Below are 16,704 nucleotides of genomic sequence, written 5' to 3' on the forward strand. Positions count from 1 at the left end.
TCGGAATCGTTCGAATTTATTCATTCGGAGAAGGTTCGGTCGCCGTGAGATTCAGGCAAGAATCGACGGCTAACAGGTAACGAGTCGGAGCAACGGCGCGAAGAAATTACGGCCGTGAAACGATGGCGATGTTTTCGTGGCGGTCGCAGGTGCAGCTGCACGCAGGTGTGGTCGGCCAAGAATGGAATACCGGCCGTGGAAATCACGCCTCGAAAGTGGCAGTGATTAACCCTTTTTCGACCGCGGCACTGTTTCTTCGAACTTGGAACGGTTCTGTTGCGTCAGTCGCGGCAATTTTCGCGAACGCTTTAGCGAAAATTTCGTTCAAAACGTAGTAGGTCGATTCTTCCTTGACCAAGGAATCGATCGAGAAACCTCGGAACAACTGCTCGCCGCTTTCTCGAGAAACACCATCTATACGCGCGCATTGCAGCTCGATTAATTTCGTTTCGGTGTCGGTATCCCTGGAGAGGTTAATACTCGTTTCGTGCAAGCGAATACAAACACGGTGCGAGTATCCGATTCAAGTTCAAAGTTAGAAAGGCTGGCGATATCGCGTTTGTAAATAACATTAAAACCGCATACACAAAAGTGGACGGCGCGGATGAAGAAATACGAGTTATTAACCGTGGATTCTGCTCGATCGTAGCCAATTGAAACTGTTACAGAGTCGAGTGGAATACGTGAAACCGCAATCACGAACAGTTGGAAAGAACGAAAAAAATACTTTCGGTCTTTATCTCTTTCGTATTCCCAAAGGTGGTGTTTGGCGTAGCGCGATGCAATCGCGTGGCAGGCAGAACCTTTGATTCGTCGCGGTTGGTTATTGGTTGCGTTATGTAATTTCGTGGCACGCCATACTTTCTCGCTTCGATCCTGCTCTCGACTCTCGATCGAGTCGAGTTGAAAAATGTTACCCGGTTACGGGAGCCGAGGATCGATCTCAAAGCGAAATTCCTGCTAACTAAGCTATTCGCGTTTCTGTTTCGTTAATACGAAATCGTTAGAGGATTTCGTCAACGACTCGCAACATCCAGTCTCGCTCGTCGCACGCGTTATAATTGTTACTCCGATGATCGATAAAGGTCTTTTTACCGGATTCTACGTGTAGTTTCGCTTTCTTACACCGCGAATTATTATGTACAACAAATTATACATACGTGATATTCTAATTATATAAAATGGATGCACGAAAATCGACGTTAATCGGTATATTTCACGGCGGAGATAATTCGTAAGCAACGGCGCGTTCCAATACTTTACACCGACCTTTTTCGCCAACAAATTGGCACTTTCGTGTCGCGCTTTCTACAATTTGTCAATTGTCATTCGAGATTATACTTTGCGCGATCTTTCCCTAATTGCAGTTTCAGTGCCGGAGACGTCAACGTATTGGCTAAGCGCGTCCTTAATGAACGCGGTTTTACGATTCAAGGGTTAGCAAGCAGATACAGCGAATTATGCTGCGTGTTGCTATCGTGTCGTTTACGATTTTACAGTCCGTTGTCGTTTCGATCCGGTGCCAACGAGAGTTCCAGCACTCGATCGTTGACTCGCGGCTTCTACGCTTCCGCCTTGCGAGAACCAGAAGCGTGATACCGTTATCGATCGGGATTTTAGATAGCCTGTAATTACGCTCTCAGATGTTTTCCTTCTCGTTTAGCGTGCCAAACCGTCTATTTCCAAATTTCAAGGGGCAAACTTGACGAGCACCGGCTTTGCGATCCGATTCTATGAATCGCGTCTAATTTTACTGCCTGTTAAGGTTATTCGGTGTATATATAGAATTAAAGAAATGCGTGGGTAAATTGTAAGGTATTCAAAGTATATATATATATAGTGAATAATAAAGTACAAAATATGAAATACAGTGTAAGCCGATCCAGATCCTCACCCTAGCAACGTTACCCTGAGACTCGAAGAACCCTGAAGCCAACGTCGCACACGTACCGCGCTTATGGTCTGTCCTCGACGCATTCTTTCGTCTATGCGCTATCGATGGCCTCGGCGCTTGAGAAAACCAAAGACCAGATGTAGAGTTTCCTCAGAAGTGGCGATCACTTCAACACAGCCGAATTATCGAATCAGGCAATGCTTGTACGATCGAAGTAGAAAATAACAAATATTCTAAACAGGTTGTGTAATACGATGGAAGAACGAAACGGTGTAGCGGTTACGGCAAAGCGATCAAAACGAAACTTGTCGAACAATACGATTTTCGAGTCACGTTGCGTTATACAGAGGATTAACGTAACGATCGTTTCGAATTCGAAGCTACTTTCGTCTTTTCGCGAATAGAAATAGGAAAAACGTACGTACACGGTAAAATCTGCTCGGCTAATTGAAACGTTCGATGTATACTCTTTCTCCGTGTTACGAAATTAATCGAACGTTGAAGAACGATGGCAGACAGGTTCGCGACTCGTCAACGATCCGTAATCGAGCCACGATCGTGCAACTCGACGACGCGTCGTTAATTAAACGAGTTTAATTCTCGAGGAGAGGAACGAGAAGGGGAAACGATTCGTCGCGTAACCTCTTGCACCGCGAATTGCCAAAGCCGGAAATTTCGATACCGGAAACGAAGCGGCGGTATGGCGCGGTGCGGCGCGTCTGTGCATGTGCGCGACCCACTTCCTCCGTCGAAACCGAGAGTGCTTCTGCCCGTTCGTGTGCTCGGCCATTCGACCGTGTGCGTGGCTCTCTGTGTGCTCGTGTGCATGTCACGGCGAGTGGGTGTTTCACGTAAAAGAGCACGGCCGTTATCGCGCGGAGGAACGATCGAGAGCGACGAGCTCCAACTCCCGACCAAACAGGAAACATTCGATTCCACGGAAGTCTCGTTACGTGCGCTTCTCCCTATCCCATTCGAAAAACCGTTCTTCCTCCATTTTTTTCCACCTTCGATCACGCGATGTAACACCGAGCTGCCCGTTTTCGCATTTCGTGTCTACTATAATCATCGGTTTATAGATTTTCTTTTTTTTTTTTTTTTTTTTTTTTTTCTAACCGGTTGCTCGTACTTTTCTGTTTCTTGGGAACGGAATTCGCTCGCGGTTAGGTTTACGTTCGATGCAATTGGAATCGAGTTGCAATTGACGCGTTCTCGCGATCGATAACCGAGATCGAGATTAATACGCTTTGCGCGGAGTGTAAAGAGTTTTGCATAAAAGGGTGAAGGATGTTGCGAGGAAAGTAACGGCCGATATTACGATAAAGTTAGTTACGGTAGGATGATGGTAATAATAAAGTAATAATAAAAGGGAAACGCGTACAACGTTTACGTAATTATTCAAATCGTGCGTTTCCATCCAAAGATGCAGAAATGTACAAAATACGTAAAGTATTACTCGTAATACTCGTATTATATAACGCTTATTTATCGAAACCAAACGAATGCGTTTCAGTGGAACCAGTTTCTTCTTAAGCTTCGTTTCTTTCGTACGTATAAAAACACGAATTTACATAACATTCGTCTAATCACGGACGTAACAGACGTTTAACGTACAAAGCGATAGTGGCGAGCGTACGAAGCTATCGCGTAGCTCCTGCTGCTTTAATTTCGAGCAAATGATCGAAAGATCTCCGAAAGAAACAAAACGAACGAAATACCTGCTTCTATTTTATACCGAAAGGAACCGAAAGGACAGATAGAATTATGGGAAGAAACGAAGATCGATTTGCGCCTTAGTCGATCGCGTTACGCCGAGATCGGAGCGAAACGAGCACGAGACTGGGAACTTTAGCGAAACGAAAGGGAATTTCACGCGGAAACGCGTTGCCGACTGAAATCGGTTTCCACGTGGAAATGAATTCCGAGCAAATTGCTCCATCCAGGTGCGTGGGCCGTGCCGCTAGCCTATCGCTTTGTAATTCGAGTTACTCAATTCGAAAGGCTGGTGAACGAAGGCAGGAGGTAAAATGTGGGTCAGCGTGCGCGTGCAACCTCTAGAAGGGAGGAAACACGGTCGGGACCGTATCGAAACATCATCAGGTTCCATTCAACCGGGAAACACGAGGAGCCACCCCTGGCTTGTGTACAGCCTTGAAAACGCACGACCATCGAGGGATATTCGCAACCTACCTACGCACCCTTCTTCCACTCTCCTCTCTACTTTCTCGACCGTGTTTCACCGTGACATTTCCTCTCTTTCCTTCTTCCGCGGAAAGGAGGAAACGACTGCGCCGCAACTGCGTCCCTGACCTATTTCCAACGGCTGAATGGTCTGGACGTGGAGCGGCAGCCGCGCACGCTTCTTCGTCCGCCATTGTGTTCTAAGGACAGGATCGTTCCAACACGCACACGCCCACTTCCTTCGTGGACCGGTAGAACGTTCGAGAGAAACGGCAATGGCAACGATTTGTTAAGGTTTCGAAAAAGGTCGACTCGAAGGTAGCAACATCGGCGCAAAGGTTACCGGTGATGATTACCGTAGCGTGGCTGGAAAGTCGACTAACGGCACGCTTCTCTCCGTATCGCTGCGTCATATCCATTCGATTTCTACGCGTCACCATTTTCACCAACCACGCGCCTCTCTATTAACACGAAAATTCACGAGATACTTGCTAACGCTTGTTGTCGCGGAATTAAATTCGAACGTATCGATCCGCGCGATATTTAACGATATCGATCGAGATTTGATCGGATCCTCGCAACATCCGCCGGTCGACTTTGCAATCACGAACGGTACGCGCGTACGTACGAGGATGTTCGCAGTCAGCTAGCTACGTCGCGTTAGTCGCACCACGTAGAAAATCCACGACGATCCTCGAGCCATCGAGAGAAAGAGAAAGCGACGAGGCAAACCGTTAACCAGCGAAACGTTTGGTCGATGAATAGATCGTTCCACGAGCCTGACTCGGAGTGAAAATTCCTTTCTCACGGGGGTGGATACCCTCGCCACTCGTTAACGCGTGGTCCGTTAAAAGCCCGTGAAAGAAACTGGGTTATTCGGAGAGGATCGATGTTTCGTTTCTAACGGTACGCGTTTAGGATCCAGGTAAAAGAAAACGCTACAACACGAGGGATGACGCTGCTGGACCAGATGGTTCTCGATGCTTTTAAGCGTTATCTCTTTGGACCTTCTTACGGTTTTCTCGCAGGACACGTGAAACCTTGTCGCTCGTCCTTTTCGATCGAGTACGATCTCTAAGAATGCCAGAGATAGAAGCATCTAGGCTGCGGAGAAAGCTCGAGAAACGCCGTTTCACCTGGAAAACCCTTCCGGCTGGATAAGGCGAGTCGGTCGAGTCGGGTGAAAAGGAACGAAGGACTTGGTTATCGTGGACATTAACAATCCGGTTGGCTTTTTAGGAGCAGACGCCGTTAAAGGCGCGGTTGCGTAACCTAATGGCGAAGAATCTAATTTCTTAATTGCGTAACTCGACTCGAAGCAATACGTGTCCCGCGCTGGAATTTCGTGGACTTTCTTTTCGCTATCTCCCACTCTGAGAATCGGTCGGTCGGTCGGTCAGGCCAGAAGTCGAAAACCCCTGTAGACATCGACGGCGACTAACGCAACACCCGTAATGTAAAATAAAAAAAAAAAAAAAAAAAAAGAAAAAAGAAAAAAAAGAGCGAAAGGAAGAGAGGGAAGAAAGAAGACGACGGCCGAGTCTCGAAGAGAAAGCGTCGCGACGATTCGTCGAAAAGGTCAGTGGCCAGTTTACGAATCACCGGGTCGAGGTCCATCGCGTTCAGGTCCACGCGGACGTTGGATGGCGTTAATTCGTCGACGATCGAGCGTGGAGAAGCGGAGCGCGCGGTATGGGGAGAAGGGAAAAAAGATGTCAAGGACGACGGTGGCCAGGAACACACGGAGAACCCGTAGGTAGGACGCGTCGTATCGTCGAGTCAGCTCGAGGAATTCGTCGCAGCGGCGGCATCATGGCCGGGACAAACGACGGAATCTGCTTACCGTTTGATTAGAAAATAGTACTCTCGTTTTGCTCGTGCACGGGCTATTGTATAACGAGACCGACAGGCTGGTAACGAGCCTCTCGACGCACGTACGATCGTACGCGGGCAGAACCGTGTGTTCGCCGTTCCGTCCATTACATAACGTTAAGTGCCGTAGCAGTGTCCGCGAGATGATATAATAACGGCGTACACGCGGCCCTTTACGCGTCGTACGTGTGCCTCGCGTAACGGCTGGTTAACAGCTAAATTATCGGTCATTATACTTGGCTAGAATTTTTTCGATCGACGTACGGCTTATCGGTTACGAAGCTCGATACGACCGTTATCAACGTTTCTTCGTCCGTCCGTTGCGTATCCACGTATCCCGTACGGATTTCCTGGCGACTTTTACCTGGAAACGACGCTCGTCTCTACGGACGACAGCCTGACGATAATCGCGCGACGCGTCGCTCCACCGAGAGAAACAAATCGATCGGTATTTTCGGAAAGTAGAATTTCCAAACAGACGAGCGAGACTCGGCGGTATCGCGTTCTACTTGAAAAATCAGCCGAAGCTACTCGACCCTTTTCCCTTTTTCCAGGCCGCGTTTAATCGCTCCACCGATGGACGAAGGGAAACGGGAGAGAAAAAGAGAATGTGAAAAATAAAGGTGAACCCGATTACGCGATTTCACGTTTGCCCACGCCGCTGTTGCCGGCGAGATGGACGCGAGCAGAGGGACACTCTCTACACCTCGTTGCTATAATAGTCTAGGTAGCTCTAGCGTAGGCTCGCCTAGCCCACAACACGCTTTACTATGTAGGTCAGGGCTGGTGCATTCAACGAGCGAGCTGCTCTTCCTCTATGCACCGTTCGCGTAGATACCTATAGCTAGCGATCGAGCCCGCCTCTCCTCTCCTCTCCTCTCCTCTCCTCTCCTCCGCAAACCGTGGCGTTCCTTTCCTTCGCTTCGCCGCGCATCTAGCGGGTGTTTCGTTTCGTTCTATTATCAGCGGATAGTACGTCGTTATCTAGTTTCTAAAATCTCTATTAGGCTGCGGCACAACGTATTAACTTTTATCTCTCAACTTGCGAACATCTCGCAGATCGAATTTTATTGGTACGTTCTGTCGGTGCGTTCGAACATTGAATGAAATCAAGTTGGTTCGCGATCTATTTAAAGGTGGTTAATTGGGACACCGGAGAGTGGTAGCTCGCCACGGCCACCGATCGTCGGCCACAGTGCGTCTATTATATCCATCGTCGAAATTTGCAATCGTCGTTTGTAATAGCCGATAGATGTCCCGATCGAACGCGTTGCGTCGTGATATCACGCGCAGTTATAAATATCGAGATCGTTGAATTCCCTCGAGATTTCGTAGCGTTTTTCTCCCGACGATGAAACTCGTATTATGCCTGTTGGAAAATAGATGTACGTACATGTGTATCGTAGGAGCGAGGAACGAAAGAGACGAAGAGAGACAAAGGGAAAACGCCATGAGACGAGCGCATCGCGTTTCCGTTGAACGGATGAACGTGCGATGAAACAAATTCGTACGTATTTCGTGTTATTACGTTATATATAAAATACGCTATATAGTATTGCTTTAACAATAGCCTCGTTCTTTCCATTATTATTTTTTAATCTCTCTATCGCGCGTTATCTATCTCCTACTCGAAGAGATCTCTAATGTCATTTATTCGTACGTTCGAGAGCTCATTTGCATTAATACATTCGCAATTATCGATCCCGTATCGATGTCTAATCGAAACGAATAGATCGGTATCTGTGCTGCGCGGCGGATGATCGCGAAACGCGAGCTTCCCGCGGAGTTGAGGATTAATAATGCGGTTACGATGGCTAATTAATCGCTCAGCTTCCGAGTGATTCTTCCAGGGCCGGGGTGGTATCGCAGTCACGTTCGTAATTAATGCGCCCCTTGTGCGAGATATCGATCGCTCTACAGGGTGTCCCTTTGAAGCGGCGATGGTACCGATAGCGCCGGTAATTGCCCCGCTTCCACGTACGTGTACCTAAGGCTCGTGAATACGCCAACGGCTTACACCGTGTGTTCGACCATCTTTCCACATCTACACATGCAAGGAACCGATCCGATTTTTGCCTGATTCGTTTTGTATTTCGCTTGCCTTGCGTTAGAATCCTACCACGACCCACTCGTACGATCGTTTCACAGGCCAAATCGATCGATTAACTTCGTCGTACGTTTACGTCGTGCTCGACATCGACGAAACGAACGAGTTGCTTTCGTAAATTTATTCGTCGCTAGAAGATAACGCGACTGGCGAACAATTCTCGGCTAAACTAACGGATCAACGAGTACAAGCTGTTTCTTCGAAAGAGAGTCTCGGAGCGTGCGACAATGCGAAAATCGGTACTCCGATAACGCATCGATCCAACGATCGAAATTTTCTTTCGAAGCATCTGGTCGAATCTCTGAAAGATCTATGCTATTCCCTTCGATTCGATTCACGTGGATTACGTTAACAAAGCTGGAAATTATACGGCAACAGCGAGCGACCGTGAAAAGATGGAAGAATCGCGTCCCGTGCGCGATATCGATCGCGGATCCAATATTTATTCTCGATATAGTATGGCGGGTGTCGGATTTCCATAAGCAGGTTCGTCGCGGGGATAAAAGAATCGCGGCCACGCAAACGATCCAAGAGCCTAGGCGCGTTGATAACCTGCCCGGCGATGCAAATGACCCATCGTAGCCGAGAGCGTACGAGCATGCTCGATCGTCCCCCTTCGTTCAATTCGGCCGCAGTCGACGCCATAAAAACCGCAGACGATTGTGTCAAGGTGAGGTCAATTACTCCTCGAGAAAGAGCCGGTTAACCGGCGCATCTCGCGCGATCATTCCGTCGTCCTTCTAACGTCGAACGGGTTTAAATCTAATTATTCGTATGAAAATGGCAATGGCAATAGCGTTGAACGAATCTGACGGTATAAGCTTTGGTTTTTAGCGTCGAACGTGGAATAGTTTGGCATTTAATTGACCGAAATTATAAATGGTAACGAAGTTTAAGTGGAAATGACGTGGTAAGATATATCGTTTCCGTAGTGGACTCTGAGCGTTGAATTTCGTTAATTCCCGACCTCGTAGTTAGTATTTGCAACCTTGCCAACAATATCGGATCCATTGTTCGTACGAGTCGAGCTACGCTTTTAAACGTCTATTCGGTGATCCAGTTTCTTATATCGGATGTCCGCGTCCGTCGAACGCGATGTTCGATTTCCGAGTAGCGGGAAGAAAACCAGGAAATCGTAACGTAAAACTATATCGCGCGGTTACACCGGTTCTTCGCGCGTTCCAAATTCCAGAAATATTCTAGAAACTTGGTTAACGAAGCAGCTGGCGACTTTAAAATATAAGGTAAATCGTGCAGAAGATCAGAAGCTGCGGTCGAGTATCGTGGAACGTATCGACTTGGATCGATCACGCGGACGGCGCACATATTTTTCCTCTATTTTTACAAAGGACTACGCTCCACTTTCATTAACCGTCATACGTGCCAAGTGTCGAGCGTCCCTGCAATTGGGACACCCGGTAGACGAAGGTAAGCGTCTCCGTGCCAACGTTCCAATAACCACCCAAGAGCACAAGGACAGTCTACCCCAGTTTTCCTATTGCGACCGCCTACGGCACGTCCTTCACCCCCTCTCCTCTCTCGCTCGCTCACTCTCTCCTCTGTGCTCGGTCGCTCTTGGTCGACTCTCTTCCGGGCCGATCGGCGTGGAAAATACCGCGGGAAATCGATCTCGACCGGACGGAGAGGAAATTCGTGAGGCGTGAGACCACGCCGCGCGGATAAAAGGGTGGACCCGGCGTGGAAAGGCCGACGCCAGAGAGGGTGATCATCCCCTTCGTCAAAGACGGACCAAGAAACCGCGTTCGTTTCAAGGAGGAAAAAAAAAAAATAGGGATCGCTGCTCGTTCGTGTGTCGAGCCGAGCTTTCTTTCAGCCCGTAGACGAGCTATAAAAATAAAAAAAAAAAAAGTTTCACGCCGTTCGAGAGCGGGAAAAGTCGGGAGCGGCGTTTATTTAAGAACCACGAGGGTTCGTCTATTTGAGATTTTTGTCAATCGAAGAGTTTGCAACCACGCGATGCCCTTTCCAGTAACACGAATAAACCGAAAATACAAAGATCCACTCAAAATCAATCGCAGTCGAGGTAACTAACGGTGAACTGATATTCGTACTTATAAAGCTTTCGCATTTTCTCGACATCGAACCTACGACGTTCCATCTTTCCTAACGAATTCTGCGATATGAAAGTTGCTTGCAAGATTCAGATTTGTTATCAAATAGGCTATGATATCGTCGAGAAAGCGGGAAGACGAACGCTTTTTCGGACCATAGATGCAAATGTTAAAGAACGACAATTTCCATGTTTATGTGTACGGTAGAGTTTTAGAATCGTCGTTAAAGTCGCGCAACATTTTTTTCGCTGGATTACGTTATTTGCTTGTTGACTAAAATGTGCCAACTATTGTCTCCGATGGAATGCCGACGCCTTGTTATTGTTTATGCGCAACGACTGATAACGATCCTTTTTTCGCCTGATAATTGGCGAGCATAATCTTCTCCGCGTGATCTGCGTGAATATCTAATCGAGTCGCTTCTACCATCGTCGGAAATTCGCATCGAAGCTCGCACACTCGATCGTATTTCGTGTCTTTTTTTTCTTCCTTATCGCTTATCACGATCGATCGAATATAGGTCAGTTTCGCGGACGCGTTTAGAAACGATTGGAAGCTACGTAACGGCCGAGCGTACGATTCGATAGGATCGATATCGACGAGATCTAGCGTCGTTCCAACGAAATCATCGACTCTGCAAGCTGGCCAAGTGCACACGAGTTTCAACTTCCATCTCGTTTCCCTTTTCCCTCTTCCTTGTTTCGATAAAACGTTGACGTAACGTTGCACGAAAATCTCTTTCCACTTACCGGAAAGAAAGAAAATCAAAATATTAACTCTCTTTCTCGATAACGAAGAAAAGATTCAGAATATATAAAAAAAATTTCTAAAACCATCACGAAGTACGTCGAACGATGACGGTCGAACGAGCGTCGTTCTATTAATTCAACTTTCTATAAGCGGCACTCGAGGGAGAAAATTTTCCTAGCAACTTGGTGAACCGTGAAAGTCGAGCCAATTAAGTAATTTCACGATGAAATGTCCGCTTAAGGGACGTATTTGCCAAAAAATCATCTCGTCGTGTTTTGATCGTTCGTCATAGACTCCTTTGGTTTTTCCTGGAAAACTATGTTATCGAAATCCGTATCTGTTCGAGAATCTTCACTCTTTCGAAGCAGTTTGTTCGTGAAAAAAGATGAAATACGTAAAAGCTGGAGTCGGGCGATATTCGCAGAAGGATAGTAAAATCAGATGGAATATCGAAACGAAATGAAATTGAAAATCTGTCCGCGTAAAATAGAAGAAAAGAAGTCGGAGCAAAGTAAAGTTAACGAAATCGTCGCGATCGATTATAACTCGACGACACGAATTTAAGATTAACGTCAGCGTGGGTAAATCAACGTGCTTTCCGCGATTGTCTTTTCTCGCGTCATGCTCGTTGAACGCACAGTCGGGAAAAATGTCCCTGTCCTTAATGGCTTGCGTTTCGTTTCTTAGATCGTATCGATGTATTCAAATTTATCATGTTACACGTCAGTGGAGGAGAAAGATCGATTTAGCCTAGGATTCATCCAGGAGAAGAAAAGGAGGGAAAGGTGTCGGTATGGCGCCGCGACGGAACGCCTAGGTAGAGGCGAAGGTACGAAGGAGGGTAACCGCAGACAGGAAGTTAGTCCTTCCTTCCTCGCCGGGCCAATATCCTGAATTACAATGAGGCGACGCGTTTCCTCGAAGCGTCGCAGGCTATTTAAATACAGCCAGCGATGGTTTCCATATATCGCCACGATATATAGCTGTCCCCCTCGGCAACAGCGTTGCGCGGAAGGAGGCCGAGCGCGAAACCGTCTTTTATCGCAATTCGAACAACGACAAAGTTCGAGGTAAAAGAACGATGTCTCGTTACGCGTCCGAGATCCTCGAGCCAGCAGCCATCGTCCGACTAACGTGAAAGTGTAGCGACAGTGAACACATCGGCAGAGTGAGAGTCTCGGAGAAAAGTGTACGGACGTACGATGACCGAGGAATTTACGAACGTTAAATTTGGAGAATTTGTGGCACGATACGTACGAATATCGGCGAGTAGTCGAACGAGTGCAAGAACGATTAGACGATTAAAAGTATGTATAACGCTGTTACGGTATTAGTTGCACGAAAATTGGCATTGACGAAGAAGATCGGAGGAGAGAAATAAGCGGCCGATAAGATAAATCGGGCGAGCCGAGACGCGCGAATGGTGATTAAACGAGTTTCATTTCGATTGCTCGATGGATGGAGCAGAGGCCGAGTAAAGGTAAAAGCTGTTACTTTCGGATACCTGCGATACGAATAAGAGTGGAAGAAAGAGCGGAGGTTCGAGCGGAGGTGTTACCGACATGTGGAGTAAAGTCTAGATAGCAGAAAGGGTTCGTTTCTTGGTGATTCGTCGACACGTAGGGCGTTCCCGTTTCTTTCTTTCTTTCTTTCTTTTTTTCTTTGGTTGGTTCGCGTTGATCCGAGAACGATCTCGCCCGTTGCCCGATTAACCCCGCGGTGGCTGCTCGATCGACAGACATTGCTTTCTTCCCCTTCGAGGCGATCGAACGGTCTTCATTTCCTGATTAACCCGGCAGCGGCCCGCCTCTCTCTCTCTCTCTCTCTCTCCCCTCTCCTATCCCTCTCCCTCGAATATAAAGGAAGAGAGTGCAGCCGGAAGTAATCTGTCTTCCTCTGCTCGTGGCGAGGCACTCTCGCGAAAAGAGAGGATAAGCGAGGGCTGGACGGAAGGAGAAAAGGACGGAGAGAACGTCCGCTCGAATTCACTTGGAGTGATTTAAAGGCTGGAATTATCCTTTTCTCCCCTTCCTCGAGTATCCTCCTCTCCTTGCTAACCATTATATATCTTCTGTTGCGTGCCTCCCTCGACTCTTTTATATCGCAACGTGGATGATCCTCCCTCTCCTTCTCCTCGGCCTCTTCCTTTTTCTTTTCTGCCTCGTCCACGAGAGCAGAACGAGACTCCTCTCTTTACCACGTGTTTCTGCGCGATTATGTATATTATACGTATATGAATATACGCTCAGAGGACAAACCAGGGAAGAAGAGACTTTTTTTTTTCCTCTCCTTATCAGCAACCGATCTGTATCTGGGTTTGTAACAATCAGACGGGTCGGTGGTCGCGTAATTTCACATCATCCGATATATCATTCCGACTTATCTTCGCTTGGCTCGTAGTAGCCGATATACGCCGATAAAAAACACGCTTTAACGTGTCGTTCGTTGGCACGCCTGCACCATTCGCGAGAACCCGTTCTTTTTTTTATCCAACAAACTATTAACGAGCCGTTCCGCTGCTTTGCGTAGAATCGTCGGCCCATTCGGAACTCGACGAGCTTTTAATTAATCGCGGATGGATATTAGGTAGCGATCGGAACGATAGCGGCGGCGATTAAAGTTCAGCGTTCTGCCCTTTCTTTGTTTCGCTCGTCGGACAGCATACGGGCCAATAGCAAAACGCAAACAGGAATTCGAGTTGTCATAGGAGATAAATTTATAATCCGTCGACCGGGCAACTACCTGCTCCGTGAAAGGTTTCGAAAGCTTTTCCGGATACCGCGGCAAAGAGGGGGAAGACCGCAAAAGCCAACAAGCTGGTCATCGGTAGCACCGAGAGTTAACTTTATAGTACACGCGGCCGAATTTCTTTCTCCTTTCCCTGGGTCCTTTCTAACCTTTCGTTCCTTTTCTTTTTTTTTTTCTTTTCGTCGTTCCTTCATTCAAAGAATACATCCAATATACGCAGGATGTTATAAAAAAACCGTAAGATTTTGAGATTACAGGGTTTGAAAATGTCTTGCAAATACACGTAGCTTTCGAAACGAACTTTCTCTATGCTGCGTCCGTTTTTGAAAAGCGTAGAAATTTTAATAAAACCAATTCGGCCGATACGACTTATCGGCTATAATAAACGCGCAACGACTGATTTCGTTGTGCTATTTATGGACTGCAGATTTTTATAGAGATTTGCATTTTTCTAAACCAACAGCTAAAGAAATTACGCTACTTAAATGGAGATCTGTTTTATCAATTTTATCGTACTTTTGAATACTGCGTGCAATTGATTTGAAAATAAAAACCAGTTTCTTCGCTTTTATACGGTTACCCAGGTTACTGGAATAAATTATCGCTAAATAGAACTCGCATTAAAGCAAACACCCAAGTTCCCAAGTTTGCTTTAGTCCAAACCATGAGTCATTTTTTACCAAATATATAAAAAATATTTTGAGAAAAGATAAAACCCTAGGAGCAAGGACTGCCAAGACTTTAAGAACGTTAAGGCTTTTCTTTCCAGCCACGACAAATTCATGGAAGGGTTCGATATTCGATCTTTCCATGTAAACAAACCTCGATGTTTTTTTACGCGAGACGAAAAAAGCGGTGTAAAAAGCGTGGAAGTTCTGGCTGACAGACCGACGACAAACGCGTTGCTTTTTTACGGAGGACAAGGATCGGCGTTTCCTTCTTCGCATCGTATACTAAACACACGCGTGCCGAGCTAGTGGTCGTTGATCGTCCATTCCTAACAACCGTCTACATACGTAATTCTTTACTTTGTCTCTTTTTCTTTTTGTCAGACCGTCAAAGCTTCCCCAAAGCTTCCAAGTTTTCTATTTTATACTTTTCACCCTGGTTGATAAATGAACTTGGTGTGCAAATCTGTTGGATACGGGATCGTAAAATGTAAAATCGAAGGTTGTGAAATCGTTCTATCCGGGGGGAAACTCTGGAGGGTACGCGTAGGTTAATTCGTTTGTCTCCAACTGTGACGAAAATGGAAAGAAGAGAAATTTTTGGAAGATTTTCGGTCTACTTTCCACTCCATCGCTCGTCCTGCCTTTTCTAGCGTTAGAGTTTAAATAAAGAGGGATTTTCCGTCGGCAAAATCGTGGGATGTCCTGAAAGGGATTAAAAATGTTTTCCCTAATTTGCACCCTGCAGCTCCTTTACAAAGGAAGCCTCTAACCATTTACAGTCCTTTTTCCAACTTTTTAAACAAAACGATAAATCTACAAATTTTCGATAGTTCCCGTTTTATCTTATCCCGTATAACCTCATGTAATAGAACAAAACGAAATTTTAGGCAAGTAGTATGTGGGACAGATATTTATCGTAGAATGGACCCGCTAAGAAGAAGGTACCGTTGCACAACCTTAACAGACTTAACAGTCTCAACAGGGATACGAGAGTTTAATTTTATCGGGGCTGGAGCGGGTCATAAGGTATTATCCTCGTTTCGTGACAAGAACCAGTGAAGTCTTGAAGGGGCACGATAACGAGCGAAGAAACTGCAAAATTATTCGACGAGTCGAAATATGTATCGTGCTACGAGGTTTACCGTCGCCCGAGTCCCGTCGTCGAACGACCTTCGCGGGTTCGCTTGCGTAATATTTTTATCGGTCGAAATTACACATACGTTCACGCATGCACGCACGTACTCTCTTTCTTTGTCTATCGTCCTCTCTCTCTCTCTCTCTCTTCCCCCCCCCCTCCCACTCGGGAGCCCGACAGCTACCGAACACGAGAACAGTCGGGGGCACGTATTTTCGGTCGAATGCGAGTATGTACGCCACGCACGCTTTGCCTGCTTTTTTCTCGCTTTCGCGCTTCATTTTTATGTACCGCCGGTGGAAGAGATATAGCCGGCTCATAAAATCGGTCAGGTGTTGAAGTTTACATGTTCCGAGAGGCGAAACAGTAATTCGAGACACGTAAGGAAAGTGGGGGGTGGGGGGAGGTGGAGAAGGTAAGTAGCTCCTGTCTATTCGTTAATGTCCTTTTCCTTATATGTAGCATGCGTGTAGAAAAATATGCAATTTCCTATTTTTCACGCAATGCATATACACTGTGGTTACAAGTACGTATCAGGTCATCTATCGATATGTAGGATAATAAACGAAGTAAGAGTTTTTCAGTTAGCGATTCAATAAGTATGTCGGACAGTAGTTGAAATATCCTAGCATTTTTTTCAAGTTCCAAGGTACGTTGAAATATTTGAAATTGCCCATGTAAGTAAAGTTATATTATACAGGCTGTTACGAAATAACGATTAACAATGATAAAGAACAACAACTTTGGTACTCTTGGCCTTCGAAAGGGGCAATAGGTCGTTTCAAGAGTATTATTAAGAAATTTGATATATCAATTTGGAAATGTATTTCGCGGTCTAAGATTCAAGGTGGTTCTATGGAAGTCGGCTACATCAATCGACTACATCAATATACAATCAATTAATTTATAATCTCGCTGTATCTCTTCCACCAGTAAGAGTATCAGCGTGTGTCTGTGATCCTTCGATCATGCGTACGCCTACGTATTGATAAGATTTCGCGGTAGAAGAGAGGGGACGCAGTCCTAACCATATTCGAAAGTCTGAATTTGACCGCGTAAACGATCGATTGGTCGAAAGATTCGCACTTCCTGGTTCCCGGCTATTCCATTTACGGTTCATTAGATAACATCGTTGACAGCTGCGATGAATACGATTATCGAATCGAAATTGTCGAGATTATCGACGATTGCGTGCGTAATGCGGGAAGATAGGTTTATTTTATAATTGCGAGAGAAATCTCGTTACATGCCGCAATTTCGCAAAGATACGATAA

General features: G+C 46.2%; 2 protein-coding genes across 6 annotated transcripts in view; both read right to left on the reverse strand.

Annotated features, from left to right (window-relative positions):
- The window catches only part of LOC132904961 (spectrin alpha chain), a 225,218-nt gene that overhangs the window by 43,502 nt on the left and 165,012 nt on the right, over positions 1-16,704 (reverse strand). The gene's annotated exons all lie outside the window — the stretch shown is intronic.
- Positions 1-16,704, reverse strand: part of LOC132904967 (ecdysone-induced protein 74EF-like) — a 143,882-nt gene that overhangs the window by 34,644 nt on the left and 92,534 nt on the right. The window lies entirely within an intron of this gene.

Source organism: Bombus pascuorum, chromosome 3 (assembly GCF_905332965.1).
Source record: "Bombus pascuorum chromosome 3, iyBomPasc1.1, whole genome shotgun sequence".
In the NCBI taxonomy this organism is placed as follows: Eukaryota; Metazoa; Arthropoda; class Insecta; order Hymenoptera; family Apidae; genus Bombus; species Bombus pascuorum.